The following is a 17,419-nucleotide window of genomic DNA, read 5'->3' as shown; positions in this document are numbered from 1 at the left end:
AATACATTGCAAGTGGGATATGTGTCCACTGCACTTTATTAAATAGCCATTCAATTGAATACATTGCAAGTGGGATATGTGTCCACTGCACTTTATTAAATAGCCATTCAATTGAATACATTGCAAGTGGGATATGTGTCCACTTGCAGTTTATTGTATGGTTCGGTTTAATAGGTTGGTGGACAATCATCCCACTAACCTACTATAGCCATTCAATTGAATACATTGCAAGTGGGATATGTGTCCACTTGCAGTTTATTGTATGGTTCGGTTTAATAGGTTGGTGGACAATCATCCCACTAACCTACTATAGCCATTCAATTGAATACATTGCAAGTGGGATATGTGTCCACTGCACTTTATTAAATAGCCATTCAATTGAATACATTGCAAGTGGGATATGTGTCCACTTGCAGTTTATTGTATGGTTCGGTTTAATAGGTTGGTGGACAATCATCCCACTAACCTACTATAGCCATTCAATTGAATACATTGCAAGTGGGATATGTGTCCACTGCACTTTATTAAATAGCCATTCAATTGAATACATTGCAAGTGGGATATGTGTCCACTTGCAGTTTATTGTATGGTTCGGTTTAATAGGTTGGTGGACAATCATCCCACTAACCTACTATAGCCATTCAATTGAATACATTGCAAGTGGGATATGTGTCCACTGCACTTTATTAAATAGCCATTCAATTGAATACATTGCAAGTGGGATATGTGTCCACTTGCAGTTTATTGTATGGTTCGGTTTAATAGGTTGGTGGACAATCATCCCACTAACCTACTATAGCCATTCAATTGAATACATTGCAAGTGGGATATGTGTCCACTGCACTTTATTAAATAGCCATTCAATTGAATACATTGCAAGTGGGATATGTGTCCACTTGCAGTTTATTGTATGGTTCGGTTTAATAGGTTGGTGGACAATCATCCCACTAACCTACTATAGCCATTCAATTGAATACATTGCAAGTGGGATATGTGTCCACTTGCAGTTTATTGTATGGTTCGGTTTAATAGGTTGGTGGACAATCATCCCACTAACCTACTATAGCCATTCAATTGAATACATTGCAAGTGGGATATGTGTCCACTGCACTTTATTAAATAGCCATTCAATTGAATACATTGCAAGTGGGATATGTGTCCACTTGCAGTTTATTGTATGGTTCGGTTTAATAGGTTGGTGGACAATCATCCCACTAACCTACTATAGCCATTCAATTGAATACATTGCAAGTGGGATATGTGTCCACTGCACTTTATTAAATAGCCATTCAATTGAATACATTGCAAGTGGGATATGTGTCCACTTGCAGTTTATTGTATGGTTCGGTTTAATAGGTTGGTGGACAATCATCCCACTAACCTACTATAGCCATTCAATTGAATACATTGCAAGTGGGATATGTGTCCACTGCACTTTATTAAATAGCCATTCAATTGAATACATTGCAAGTGGGATATGTGTCCACTTGCAGTTTATTGTATGGTTCGGTTTAATAGGTTGGTGGACAATCATCCCACTAACCTACTATAGCCATTCAATTGAATACATTGCAAGTGGGATATGTGTCCACTGCACTTTATTAAATAGCCATTCAATTGAATACATTGCAAGTGGGATATGTGTCCACTTGCAGTTTATTGTATGGTTCGGTTTAATAGGTTGGTGGACAATCATCCCACTAACCTACTATAGCCATTCAATTGAATACATTGCAAGTGGGATATGTGTCCACTGCACTTTATTAAATAGCCATTCAATTGAATACATTGCAAGTGGGATATGTGTCCACTGCACTTTATTAAATAGCCATTCAATTGAATACATTGCAAGTGGGATATGTGTCCACTGCACTTTATTAAATAGCCATTCAATTGAATACATTGCAAGTGGGATATGTGTCCACTGCACTTTATTAAATAGCCATTCAATTGAATACATTGCAAGTGGGATTTGTGTCCACTTGCACTTTATTAAATAGCCATTCAATTGAATACATTGCAAGTGGGATATGTGTCCACTTGCACTTTATTAAACAGCCATTCAATTGAATACATTGCAAGTGGAATATGTGTCCACTTGCAGTTTATTGTATGGTTCCGGTTTAATAGGTTGGTGGACAATCATCCCACTAACCTACTATAGCCATTCAATTGAATACATTGTAAGTGGGATATGTGTCCACTCACACTTTATTAAATAGCCATTCAATTGAATACATTGCAAGTGGGATATGTGTCCACTTGCAGTTTATTGTATGGTTCCGGTTTAATAGGTTGGTGGACAATCATCCCACTAACCTACTATAGCCATTCAATTGAATACATTGCAAGTGGGATATGTGTCCACTCGCACTTTATTAAATAGCCATTCAATTGAATACATTGCAAGTGGGATATGTGTCCACTTGCAGTTTATTGTATGGTTCGGTTTAATAGGTTGGTGGACAATCATCCCACTAACCTACTATAGCCATTCAATTGAATACATTGCAAGTGGGATATGTGTCCACTCGCACTTTATTAAATAGCCATTCAATTGAATACATTGCAAGTGGGATATGTGTCCACTTGCAGTTTATTGTATGGTTCCGGTTTAATAGGTTGGTGGACAATCATCCCACTAACCTACTATAGCCATTCAATTGAATACATTGCAAGTGGGATATGTGTCCACTCGCACTTTATTAAATAGCCATTCAATTGAATACATTGCAAGTGGGATATGTGTCCACTTGCAGTTTATTGTATGGTTCGGTTTAATAGGTTGGTGGACAATCATCCCACTAACCTACTATAGCCATTCAATTGAATACATTGCAAGTGGGATATGTGTCCACTCGCACTTTATTAAATAGCCATTCAATTGAATACATTGCAAGTGGGATATGTGTCCACTTGCAGTTTATTGTATGGTTCGGTTTAATAGGTTGGTGGACAATCATCCCACTAACCTACTATAGCCATTCAATTGAATACATTGCAAGTGGGATATGTGTCCACTCACACTTTATTAAATAGCCATTCAATTGAATACATTGCAAGTGGGATATGTGTCCACTTGCAGTTTATTGTATGGTTCGGTTTAATAGGTTGGTGGACAATCATCCCACTAACCTACTATAGCCATTCAATTGAATACATTGCAAGTGGGATATGTGTCCACTGCACTTTATTAAATAGCCATTCAATTGAATACATTGCAAGTGGGATATGTGTCCACTTGCAGTTTATTGTATGGTTCCGGTTTAATAGGTTGGTGGACAATCATCCCACTAACCTACTATAGCCATTCAATTGAATACATTGCAAGTGGGATATGTGTCCACGCACTTTATTAAATAGCCATTCAATTGAATACATTGCAAGTGGGATATGTGTCCACTTGCAGTTTATTGTATGGTTCCGGTTTAATAGGTTGGTGGACAATCATCCCACTAACCTACTATAGCCATTCAATTGAATACATTGCAAGTGGGATATGTGTCCACTGCACTTTATTAAATAGCCATTCAATTGAATACACTGCAAGTGGGATATGTGTCCACTTGCAGTTTATTGTATGGTTCGGGTTAATAGGCTGGTGTCATTTTCATGCCATAATACTGTAAAATTTGCATAAAATGAATGTCACGGAAGCATTATGTAGGGCCCGCTGTATAAATTAGAAATGGACATTTCTTCATGTGAAAACATCCATTTCCAATTTATTCAGCGGGACCTACATAATGCTTCCGTGGACACTTAAATTTGTGCAATATTCATTCAACCCATTCATGTAATTTTCATGCCATAATACTGTAAAATTTGCATAAAAATGGTTGTTTCTTATATTGGAATTTGGAGTTGGATTTTTTTGTGAACTTCACCACATATGGTGCATGACCACCTGTAACTTATTTGACGGTGCCTCCGTAGGTGTTCCGTGGACGATATAGTAAAAAGTCATATTTCATAACTGCAATGATATAACTGTGTAATACCTACATTTTAGTGCCCAGGGAACATCACCCAGCAGCCCCATGTACATTAGAGCACATAAAATGTCTTATTTTGCATAAAAATGAATGTCCACGGAAGCATTATGTAGGGCCGCTGAATAAATTGAAATGGACATTTCTTCATGCGAAAACGTCCATTTCCAATTTATTCAGCGCGCCCTAAATAATGCTTCCGTGGACACGTAAATTTGTGCAATATTGTTGGTGAAAACACCTCTACTGTACTCAGCACGCTCAGTGGAACCCATTCATGTCATTTTCATGCCATAATACTGTACAATTTGCATAAAAATGAATGTCCACGGAAGCACTATGTAGGGCCAGCTGAATAAATTGGAAATGGACATTTCTTCATGTGAAAACGTCCATTTCCAATTTATTCAGCGGGCCCTACATAATGCTTCCGTGGACACCGAAATTTGTGCAATATTGTTGGTGAAAACACATCTACTGTACTCAGCACGCTCAGTGGAACCTATTCATGTCATTTTCATGCCATAATACTGTAAAATTTGCATAAAAATGAATGTCCACGGAAGCACTATGTAGGGCCCGCTGAATAAATTGGAAATGGACATTTCTTCATGTGAAAACGTCCATTTCCAATTTATTCAGCGGGCCCTACATAATGCTTCCGTGGACACCTAAATTTGTGCAATATTGTTGGTGAAAATACCTCTACTGTACTCAGCACGCTCTGTGGAACTGTGGAACCCATTCATGTCATTTTCATGCCATAATACTGTATAATTTGCATTAAAATTGTTGTTTCTTATGTTGGAATTTGGAGTTGGATTTTGGTGAACTTCACCACATATGGTGCATGACCACCTGTAACTTATTTGACGGTGCCTCCGTAGGTGTTCCGTGGACGATATAGTAAAAAGTCATATTTCATAACTGCAATGATATAACTGAGTAATACCTACAGTTTAGTGCCCAGGGAACATCACCCAGCAGCCCCATGTACATTAGAGTACATAAAATGTCTTATTTTGCATAAAAATGAATGTCCACGGAAGCATTATGTAGGGCCCGCTGAATAAATTGGAAATGGACATTTCTTCATGCAAAAACGTCCATTTCCAATTTATTCAGCGCACCCTACATAATGCTTCCGTGGACACCTAAATTTGTGCAATATTGTTGGTGAAAACATCTCTACTGTACTCAGCACGCTCAGTGGAACCCATTCATGTCATTTTCATGCCATAATACTGTAAAATTTGCATAAAATGAATGTCACGGAAGCACTATGTAGGGCCGCTGAATAAATTGAAATAGACATTTCTTCATGCGGCGTCCATTTCCAATTTATTCAGCGCCTAAATAATGCTTCGTGGACACCTAAATTTGTGCAATATTGTTGGTGAAAACACCACTACTGTACTCAGCACGCTCAGTGGAACCCATTCATGTCATTTTCATGCCATAATACTGTAAAATTTGCATAAAAATGAATGTCCACGGAAGCATTATGTAGGGCCGCTGAATAAATTGAAATGGACATTTCTTCATGTGAAAACGTCCATTTCCAATTTATTCAGCGGCCCTACATAATGCTTCCGTGGACACCGAAATTTGTGCAATATTGTTGGTGAAAACACATCTACTGTACTCTGCACGCTCAGTGGAACCTATTCATGTCATTTTCATGCCATAATACTGTAAAATTTGCATAAAAATGAATGTCCACGGAAGCACTATGTAGGGCCGCTGAATAAATTGGAAATGGACATTTCTTCATGTGAAAACGTCCATTTCCAATTTATTCAGCGGGCCCTACATAATGCTTCCGTGGACACCTAAATTTGTGCAATATTGTTGGTGAAAACACATCTACTGTACTCTGCACGCTCAGTGGAACCTATTCATGTCATTTTCATGCCATAATACTGTAAAATTTGCATAAAATGAATGTCACGGAAGCACTATGTAGGGCTCGCTGAATAAATTGGAAATGGACATTTCTTCATGTGAAAACGTCCATTTCCAATTTATTCAGCGGCCCTACATAATGCTTCCGTGGACACCAAATTTGTGCAATATTGTTGGTGAAAATACCTCTACTGTACTCAGCATGCTCTGTGGAACTGTGGAACCCATTCATGTCATTTTCATGCCATAATACTGTATAATTTGCATTAAAATTGTTGTTTCTTATGTTGGAATTTGAGTTGGATTTTGGTGAACTTCACCACATATGGTGCATGACCACCTGTAACTTATTTGACGGTGCCTCCGTAGGTGTTCCGTGGACGATATAGTAAAAAGTCATATTTCATAACTGCAATGATATAACTGAGTAATACCTACAGTTTAGTGCCCAGGAACATCACCCAGCAGCCCCATGTACATTAGAGTACATAAAATGTCTTATTTTGCATAAAATGAATGTCACGGAAGCATTATGTAGGGCCCGCTGAATAAATTGGAAATGGACATTTCTTCATGCGAAAACGTCCATTTCCAATTTATTCAGCGCACCCTACATAATGCTTCCGTGGACACCTAAATTTGTGCAATATTGTTGGTGAAAACACCTCTACTGTACTCAGCACGCTCAGTGGAACCCATTCATGTCATTTTCATTCCATAATACTGTAAAATTTGCATAAAATTGAATGTCCACGGAAGCACTATGTAGGGCCCGCTGAATAAATTGGAAATAGACATTTCTTCATGCGAAAACGTCCATTTCCAATTTATTCAGCGCGCCCTAAATAATGCTTCCGTGGACACCTAAATTTGTGCAATATTGTTGGTGAAAACACCACTACTGTACTCAGCACGCTCAGTGGAACCCATTCATGTCATTTTCATGCCATAATACTGTAAAATTTGCATAAAAATGAATGTCCACGGAAGCACTATGTAGGGCCGCTGAATAAATTGGAAATGGACATTTCATCATATGAAAACGTCCATTTCAATTTATTCAGCGGCCCTACATAATGCTTCCGTGGACACCAAATTTGTGCAATATTGTTGGTGAAAACACCTCTACTGTACTCAACACGCTCAGTGGAACCCATTCATGTCATTTTCATCCCATAATACTGTAAAATTTGCATAATGAATGTTCACGGAAGCACTATGTAGGGCTCGCTGAATAAATTGGAAATGGACATTTCTTCATGTGAAAACGTCCATTTCAATTTATTCAACGGCCCTACATAATGCTTCCGTGGACACCTAAATTTGTGCAATATTGTTGCTGAAAATACCTCTACTGTACTCAGCATGCTCTGTGGAACTGTGGAACCCATTCATGTCATTTTATGCCATAATACTGTATAATTTGCATTAAAATTGTTGTTTCTTATGTTGGAATTTGGAGTTGGATTTTGGTGAACTTCACCACATATGGTGCATGACCACCTGTAACTTATTTGACGGTGCCTCCGTAGGTGTTCCGTGGACGATATAGTAAAAGTCATATTTCATAACTGTAATGATATAACTGAGTAATACCTACAGTTTAGTGCCCAGGAACATCACCCAGCAGCCCCATGTACATTAGAGTACATAAAATGTCTTATTTTGCATAAAATGAATGTCACGGAAGCATTATAGGGCCCGCTGAATAAATTGGAAATAGACATTTCTTCATGTGAAAACGTCCATTTCCAATTTATTCAGCGCCCTAAATAATGCTTCCGTGGACACCTAAATTTGTGCAATATTGTTGGTGAAAACACCACTACTGTACTCAACACGCTCAGTGGAACCCATTCATGTCATTTTCATGCCATAATACTGTAAAATTTGCATAAAATGAATGTCACGGAAGCACTATGTAGGGCCGCTGAATAAATTGGAAATGGACATTTCTTCATATGAAAACGTCCATTTCAATTTATTCAGCGCCCTAAATAATGCTTCCGTGGACACCTAAATTTGTGCAATATTGTTGGTGAAAACACCACTACTGTACTCAGCACGCTCAGTGGAACCCATTCATGTCATTTTCATGCCATAATACTGTAAAATTTGCATAAAATGAATGTCCACGGAAGCACTATGTAGGGCCGCTGAATAAATTGGAAATGGACATTTCATCATATGAAAACGTCCATTTCAATTTATTCAGCGGCCCTACATAATGCTTCCGTGGACACCAAATTTGTGCAATATTGTTGGTGAAAACACCTCTACTGTACTCAACACGCTCAGTGGAACCCATTCATGTCATTTTCATCCCATAATACTGTAAAATTTGCATAAAATGAATGTCACGGAAGCACTATGTAGGGCCGCTGAATAAATTGGAAATGGACATTTCTTCATGTGAAAACGCCCATTTCCAATTTATTCAACGGGCCCTACATAATGCTTCCGTGGACACCTAAATTTGTGCAATATTGTTGCTGAAAATACCTCTACTGTACTCAGCACGCTCTGTGGAACTGTGGAACCCATTCATGTCATTTTATGCCATAATACTGTATAATTTGCATTAAAATTGTTGTTTCTTATGTTGGAATTTGGAGTTGGATTTTGGTGAACTTCACCACATATGGTGCATGACCACCTGTAACTTATTTGACGGTGCCTCCGTAGGTGTTCCGTGGACTATATAGTAAAAGTCATATTTCATAACTGCAATGATATAACTGAGTAATACCTACAGTTTAGTGCCCAGGAACATCACCCAGCAGCCCCATGTACATTAGAGTACATAAAATGTCTTATTTTGCATAAAATGAATGTCACGGAAGCATTATGTAGGGCCGCTGAATAAATTGGAAATAGACATTTCTTCATGAAAACGTCCATTTCCAATTTATTCAGCGCCCTAAATAATGCTTCCGTGACACCTAAATTTGTGCAATATTGTTGGTGAAAACACCTCTACTGTACTCAGCACGCTCAGTGGAACCCATTCATGTCATTTTCATGCCATAATACTGTAAAATTTGCATAAAATGAATGTCACGGAAGCACTATGTAGGCCGCTGAATAAATTGGAAATGGACATTTCTTCATATGAAAACGTCCATTTCAATTTATTCAGCGGCCCTACATAATGCTTCCGTGGACACCGAAATTTGTGCAATATTGTTGGTGAAAACACCTCTACTGTACTCAACACGCTCAGTGGAACCCATTCATGTCATTTTCATGCCATAATACTGTAAAATTTGCATAATGAATGTCCACGGAAGTACTATGTAGGGCCCGCTGAATAAATTGGAAATGGACATTTCTTCATGTGAAAACGTCCATTTCCAATTTATTCAACGGGCCCTACATAATGCTTCCGTGGACACCTAAATTTGTGCAATATTGTTGGTGAAAATACCTCTACTGTACTCAGCACGCTCTGTGGAACTGTGGAACCCATTCATGTCATTTTATGCCATAATACTGTATAATTTGCATTAAAATTGTTGTTTCTTATGTTGGAATTTGGAGGTGGATTTTGGTGAACTTCACCACATATGGTGCATGACCACCTGTAACTTATTTGACGGTGCCTCCGTAGGTGTTCCGTGGACGATATAGTAAAAAGTCATATTTCATAACTGTAATGATATAACTGAGTAATACCTACAGTTTAGTGCCCAGGGAACATCACCCAGCAGCCCCATGTACATTAGAGTACATAAAATGTCTTATTTTGCATAAAATGAATGTCACGGAAGCATTATGGGGCCGCTGAATAAATTGGAAATAGACATTTCTTCATGCGAAACGTCCATTTCAATTTATTCAGTGCGCCCTAAATAATGCTTCCGTGGACACCTAAATTTGTGCAATATTGTTGGTGAAAACACCTCTACTGTACTCAGCACGCTCAGTGGAACCCATTCATGTCATTTTCATGCCATAATACTGTAAAATTTGCATAAAATGAATGTCCACGGAAGTACTATGTAGGGCCGCTGAATAAATTGGAAATGGACATTTCTTCATGTGAAAACGTCCATTTCCAATTTATTCAGTGCGCCTAAATAATGCTTCCGTGGACACCAAATTTGTGCAATATTGTTGGTGAAAACACCTCTACTGTACTCAGCACGCTCAGTGGAACCCATTCATGTCATTTTCATGCCATAATACTGTAAAATTTGCATAAAATGAATGTCCACGGAAGCACTATGTAGGCCCGCTGAATAAATTGGAAATGGACATTTCTTCATGTGAAAACGTCCATTTCCAATTTATTCAGCGGCCCTACATAATGCTTCCGTGGACACCAAATTTGTGCAATATTGTTGGTGAAAACACCTCTACTGTACTCAGCACGCTCAGTGGAACCCATTCATGTCATTTTCATGCCATAATACTGTAAAATTTGCATAATGAATGTCCACGGAAGCATTATGTAGGGCCGCTGAATAAATTGGAAATGGACATTTCTTCATGTGAAAACGTCCATTTCCAATTTATTCAGCGGCCCTACATAATGCTTCCGTGGACACCTAAATTTGTGCAATATTGTTGGTGAAAATACCTCTACTGTACTCAGCACGCTCTGTGGAACTGTGGAACCCATTCATGTCATTTTCATGCCATAATACTGTATAATTTGCATTAAAATTGTTGTTTTTATGTTGGAATTTGAGTTGGATTTTGGTGAACTTCACCACATATGTTGCATGACCACCTGTAACTTATTTGACGGTGCCTCCGTAGGTGTTCCGTGGACTATATAGTAAAAGTCATATTTCATAACTGCAATGATATAACTGAGTAATACCTACAGTTTAGTGCCCAGGAACATCACCCAGCAGCCCCATGTACATTAGAGTACATAAAATGTCTTATTTTGCATAATGAATGTCCACGGAAGCATTATGGGGCCGCTGAATAAATTGGAAATAGACATTTCTTCATGCGAAACGTCCATTTCCAATTTATTCAGTGCGCCCTAAATAATGCTTCCGTGGACACCTAAATTTGTGCAATATTGTTGGTGAAAACACCTCTACTGTACTCAGCACGCTCAGTGGAACCCATTCATGTCATTTTCATGCCATAATACTGTAAAATTTGAATAAAATGAATGTCACGGAAGCACTATGTAGGGCCGCTGAATAAATTGGAAATGGACATTTCTTCATGTGAAAACGTCCATTTCCAATTTATTCAGTGCGCCTAAATAATGCTTCCGTGGACACTAAATTTGTGCAATATTGTTGGTGAAAATACCTCTACTGTACTCAGCACGCTCCGTGGAACTGTGGAACCCATTCATGTCATTTTCATGCCATAATACTGTATAATTTGCATTCAAATTGTTGTTTCTGATGTTGGAATTTGGAGTTGGATTTTGGTGAACTTCACCACATATGGTGCATGACCACCTGTAACTTATTTGACGGTGCCTCCGTAGGTGTTCCGTGGGCGATATAGTAAAAGTCACATTTCATAACTGCAATGATATAACTGTGTAATACCTAATGGGCCGAATGAGGGGCCCACGACGGCGGGCGTGCCGAATTTCAAGTCGTGCGACCTTCCGTCTCCGTGCACGGGGATGTCCCGCTTCCCATTTAAGCGTGTAACGGTTTGGTGGACACACGCTCCCTTTTTGACCTTTTGACCCCTAAAGAAGGTCGTGCGGTCACGGGACTTTTCCACCGGTCGAGGGGTCCCCGAGACAAAGGTTCCGATTCGGCTCGATCGGACCCTCGCGAGCCGTGTCTCTGAAACCGCTAGGCCGAACCCACTCAAATAAACTGAAAGTGGGACTTTTTCAGAAGCTCCCAGGGGCCCAAATTGCACACAGAGTTGTGTCAGGAGCCCCGAGCGATGTGCCAACAGGGCCCGGACCTGGGACCCTGAAAAGTATTTTTCCTCATTTTTCATATATCTCTTTGTCTGCCATTAAATTCAATAGGAGAGACCCTGAAACAGGCTTGATTTTGGCAAGACACACGGCCGGACATAAAATGCTTAAGAAGCCGCCACTGCCCTCAAACTCGGGGCCCGAATGAGGGGCCCACGATGACGGGCGTGCCGAGTTTCGAGGTCGTGCGACCTTCCGTCTCCGTGCACGGGGATGTCCCGCTTCCCATTTAAGCGTGTAACGGTTTGGTGGACGCGCTCCCTTTTTGACCTTTTGACCCCTAAAGAAGGTCGTGCGGTGACGAGACTTTTCCACCCGGTCGAGGGGTACCCCGAGACAAAGGTTCGATTCGGCTCGATCGGACCCTCGCGAGCCGTGTCCACGAAACCGCTAGGCCGAACCCACTCAAATAAACTGAAAGTGGGACTTTTTTCAGAAGCTCCCAGAGGGCCCAAATTGCACACAGAGTTGTGTCAGGAGCCCCGGGCGATGTGCCAACAGGGCCCGGACCGGGACCCTGAAAAGTATTTTTCCTCATTTTTCATATATCTCTTTGTCTGCCATTGAATTCAATAGGAGAGACCCTGAAACAGGCTTGATTTTGGCAAGACACACGGCCGGACATAAAATGCTTAAGAAGCCGCCACTGCCCTCAAACTCGGGGGCCCGAATGAGGGGCCCACGACGGCGGGGCGTGCCGAGTTTCGAGGTCGTGCGACCTTCCGTCTCCGTACGGGGGATGTCCCACTTCCCATTTAAGCGTGTAACGGTTTGGTGGACGCGCGCTCCCTTTTTTGACCCCTAAAGAAGGCCGTACGGTGACGAGACTTTTCCACCCGGTCGAGGGGGTCCCCCAGAGACAAAGGTTCCAATTTCGACTCGATCGGACCCTTGCGAGCCGTGTCCACGAAACCGCTAGGCCGAACCCATTCAAATAAATGGCAAGTGGGATTTTTCAGAAAAGACCCAGGGGCCCAAACTCGCACGGTGGCTCCTGGGGCCCCAGCGAGCCGCTAAGCGTGGGGCCCTAGGGTGAGGCGTTTTTTTCCCCGAGGTCCTATGGCTTTGTGGTTCGGGGCCGCAAGCGAGGGGCCCCTGAGGTGCCAGAATCTCAAATCTTGGGGCCCTATGACCCTCCGTCTCCGTAAGGAGGACATCCCGCTTCCCATTTAAACGCGTAACGGTTTGGTGGACGCGCGCTCCCTTTTTTGACCTTTTGACCCCTAACGAAGGTCGTACGGTCACGGGACTTTTCCACCCGGTCGAGGGGGTCGCCCCGAGACAAAGGTTCCGATTTTGGCTCGATCGGACCCTCGCGAGCCGTGTCCACAAAACTGCTAGGCCGAACCCATTCAAGTAAATGGCAATTGGGACTTTTTCAGAAACGTCCCAGGGGCCCGAAACTCGACACGGTGGCTCCTTGGGCCCCCCCGAGCGAGCCACCGAAGGCGCGTGGCCCTAGGCCCAGGGGAAAATCGGGAGCCTCCTGCACAAAATCTCTCTCTCTGCCCTCTTAGACTCTTATACACTCAGAGCCTTTCGTGTGATTTCAAGGTGCCAGACCAGTGATTTTTTCCCCAAGGTCCTACGGCTCCGTGCTTCGGGGGCGCGAAAGAGGGGCCCCTGAGTTGCGAGAATCTCGAATTTCTAGGCCCTACTACCCTCCGTCTCCGTAAGGAGGACATCCCGCTTCCCATTTAAACGCGTAATGGTTTGGTGGACGCGCGCTCCCTTTTTTGACCTTTTGATCCCTAACGAAGGTCGTACGGTCACAGGACTTTTCCACCCGGTCGAGGGGGTCGCCCCGAGACAAAGGTTCCGATTTTGGCTCGATCGGACCCTCGCGAGCCGTGTCCACAAAACTGCTAGGCGAACCCATTCAAGTAAATGGCAATTGGGACTTTTCAGAAACGTCCCAGGGGCCCGAAACTTGACACGGTGGCTCCTTGGGCCCCCGAGCGAGCCACCGGCGCGTGGCCCTAGGCCCAGGGAAAATCGAGCCTCCTGCACAAAATCTCTCTCTGCCCTCTTAGACTCTTATACACTCAGAGCCTTCGTGTGATTTCAAGGTGCCAGACCAGTGATTTTTCCCCAAGGTCCTACGGCTCCGTGCTTGGGGCGCGAAAGAGGGGCCCCTGAGTTGCGAGAATCTCAATTTCTAGGCCCTACTACCCTCCGTCTCCGTGACGGGGACGTCCCGCTTCCCGCTTAAGCGTGTAACGGTTTGATGGACGCGATCTCCCTTTTTTGACCTTTTGACCCCTAAAGAAGGTCGTACGGTCACGGGACTTTTCCACCCGGTCGAGGGGGTCCCCCCGAGACAAAGATTCCAGTTTTGGCTCGATCGGACCCTCGCGAGCCGTGTCCACAAAACTGCTAGGCCGAACCCATTCAAATAAATGGCAAGTGGGATTTTTTCAGAAACGTCCCAGGGGCCCGAAACTCGGCACCGTGGCTCCTGGGGCCCCAGCGAGCCGCTAAAAGCGTGGGGCCCTAGGGTGAGGCGTTTTTTTCCCCGAGGTCCTATGGCTTTGTGGTTCGGGGCCGCAAGCGAGGGCCCCTGAGGTGCCAGAATCTCAAATCTTGGGGCCCTATGACCCTCCGTCTCCGTAAGGAGGACATCCCGCTTCCCATTTAAACGCGTAACGGTTTGGTGGACGCGCGCTCCCTTTTTTGACCTTTTGACCCCTAACGAAGGTCGTACGGTCACGGGACTTTTCCACCCGGTCGAGGGGGTCGCCCCGAGACAAAGGTTCCGATTTTGGCTCGATCGGACCCTCGCGAGCCGTGTCCACAAAACTGCTAGGCCGAACCCATTCAAGTAAATGGCAAGTGGGACTTTTTCAGAACGTCCCAGGGGCCCGAAACTCGACACGGTGGCTCCTTGGGCCCCCGAGCGAGCCACCGGCGCGGGGCCCTAGGCCCAGGGAAAATCGAGCCTCCTGCACAAAATCTCTCGCTGCCCTCTTAGACTGTTATACACTCAGAGCCTTTCGTGTGATTTCAAGGTGCCAGTTCAGTGATTTTTTTCCCAAGGTCCTACGGCTCCGTGCTTCGGGGGCGCGAAAGAGGGGCCCCTGAGTTGCGAGAATCTCGAATTTCTAGGCCCTACTACCCTCCGTCTCCGTACGGGGGACGTCCCGCTTCCCATTTAAGCGTGTAACGGTTTGATGGACGCGATCTCCCTTTTTTGACCTTTTGACCCCTAAAGAAGGTCGTACGGTCACGGGACTTTTCCACCCGGTCGAGGGGTCCCCGAGACAAAGATTCCAGTTTTGGCTCGATCGGACCCTCGCGAACCGTGTCCACGAAACCGCTAGGCCGAACCCATTCAAATAAATGGCAGGTGGGATTTTTTTAGAAACGTCCCAGGGGTCCCAAACTTGACAGCGGGGTTCATGGGGCCCCCCTTTGCGCCCCACCGAGAGCCAGGGCCGATCGGAGCACCTTTGCGTCGGAGTTCACAAACGGCCAGAGGGGCGTCGGCGAGCTCCTGTGGGCGGGGACGCCCGCACCCGCCTCTGGTCACTTTTGGACACGTTCCGTAAAAATAGTGGAAAATTGGACAAATAGTGGGTCCGTGGACCGGGGCGGGTGGGGGTCCTTAGGGTCAGAGGGGCCGATCCGCCCCCAATGTGGTGAAATGGACAAATAGTGGGTTCGTGGGACCGGGGGTCCGCCCATGCAACCTGTAGGACGATGGACAAATAGAGGCTCGCTGGGATGCGAAAACCCCCCCTAACCATTCATTTAATGGGAGCATGGACAAATAGTAGGGTTTTGGGATCGAATACCCCTTTACCCTGCAAAACTATGGCAAAAGGACACTTAAAGGGTTCGTGGGAGATGGGGTGGGTGGGGGGGGGCCTCATCAGATGGTCAACATCACCCCCTATAGGTGACCAAACCCAGATTAGTCCGAATTCCCCGGAAATGGGGGAAGTTGAAACGTCCGTTGTCCAGTTAAATAATTGGCTAAGGGGATCCAAATCCACCCTACGATCCCTCCGAACCACTATTTGCCCAATGGCAGTTTTTGCATGGGGTAATGTCCACGAACCTATTACATGTACTTCCTCATTTTAGTACCTTGACAGACCGACGATAGTCTGTTTTTCCTCAAGATAACGGTTACCATGCAATACCAAGTATGCTTTATAATGCTTGATGTGTGTATTTTCACCTGAAAGGGACTTTAACGACCAGTTTACTGTATCTGTTCAGCGATCACAGGATCCCTTTGGGCAATTCTCGTCTTGCTAAATAACAATACAGGCCTCTTTCACGTCCAAATCGGACTAGACTGGTGCAAGCACGAGAAACTCTGACCGGTGGGCCAGTGGCGCAATGTATAACGTGTCTGACTACGGATCAGAAGATTCTAGGTTCGACTCCTGGCTGGCTCGATTTGTCATTTTAGTACCTTGACAGACCGACGATAGTCTGTTTTTCCTCAAGATAACGGTTACCATGCAATACCAAGTATGCTTTATAATGCTTGATGTGTGTATTTTCACCTGAAAGGGACTTTAACGACCAGTTTACTGTATCTGTTCAGCGATCACAGGATCCCTTTGGGCAATTCTCGTCTTGCTAAATTAATCTCACATTGATAAAGTCAGACATCAAAAGGCATAGGTCGCTACACAACCCTGGCCTCACACCGGCCACACACATGAAAAGTGACCCAGAAGCCCATGCCTCATTCTCAGCAGTTCCCATATGGTCTAGCGGTCCTGGTTTTCACCCAGGTGGCCCGGGTTCGACTCCCGGTATGGGAAAGCAGGCTCCTCTTTGCTTCCCTCCTCTAACGGAGAGCGTGTCTTACTACGACGCAAGCTTTTTTGGGCAGCAGTTGAGCTACAAAAACCTCATAGGTTCTACCCAACCCCTGCTCTGTCCCTTCGATGGCTTAGCTGGAAGAGCGGAGGACAGTAGGAAGAGCGTTGGCAATCCTTAGGTCGCTGTTTCGACTCTGGCTCGAAGGAGGTCATTTTTCACGCCCCAGGCTGTTTTTTTGGGCCTGCCTTCTCAAACAACAAGCAGAGCTTGATTTCACGGTGCGCCGTCGGAAAGCAAAAGAACATTCCCTGACCGGGAATCGAACCCGGGCCGCGGCGGTGAGAGCGCCGAATCCTAACCACTAGACCACCAGGGAAAGGTTGCTTGCCGCTTGACAGCACGAGAACAACAAGTAACAATACAGGCCTCGGTCTAGCGGTCAGGATTAGTGGTTTTCTCCCAGGCTGCCCTGGTTCGACTCTTGGCATGGGAAAGCAGGCTTGTGTTTGCTTCCCTTCTCGACCGGCCAGCACGTCTTACTGCGGCGGAAGCTTTTTTGGGCAGCTATTGAGCTACAGAAATCTGATAGGTTCGATCCCCTTTCTCTGTCCCTTCGATAGCTCAGCTGGTAGAGCGGAGGACTGTAGGAGGAGAGTTGGAAATCCTTAGGTCGCTGGTTCGACTCCGGCTCGAAGGAGGGCATTTTACGCGCGCCCACCAGGTTTTGGGCCTGGCTTCTCAAACAATAAGCAGAGCTTGATTTCACGGTCCGCCGCCGGAAAGCAAAAAAGAGCATTCCGTGACAGGGATTCGAACCCGG

The 17,419-nt window shown here is 44.1% G+C and overlaps 2 non-coding genes across 2 annotated transcripts; one reads left to right on the top strand and one right to left on the bottom strand.

Annotated features, from left to right (window-relative positions):
• Window positions 1-16,903: 16,903 nt before the first annotated feature.
• Window positions 16,904-16,975, bottom strand: trnae-cuc (transfer RNA glutamic acid (anticodon CUC)). Its single transcript has one exon. It is a non-coding gene; the product is annotated as a tRNA-Glu (tRNA).
• A 234-nt stretch (window positions 16,976-17,209) lies between these two features.
• On the top strand, window positions 17,210-17,296 carry trnay-gua (transfer RNA tyrosine (anticodon GUA)). The gene is given in 2 exon segments: window positions 17,210-17,246; window positions 17,261-17,296. It is a non-coding gene; the product is annotated as a tRNA-Tyr (tRNA).
• The last annotated feature ends 123 nt before the right edge of the window (window positions 17,297-17,419 follow it).

This window comes from Onychostoma macrolepis, chromosome 11, assembly GCF_012432095.1.
Source record: "Onychostoma macrolepis isolate SWU-2019 chromosome 11, ASM1243209v1, whole genome shotgun sequence".
Taxonomy (NCBI): domain Eukaryota; kingdom Metazoa; phylum Chordata; class Actinopteri; order Cypriniformes; family Cyprinidae; genus Onychostoma; species Onychostoma macrolepis.
This window is presented reverse-complemented; position numbering and strand designations above follow the sequence as displayed.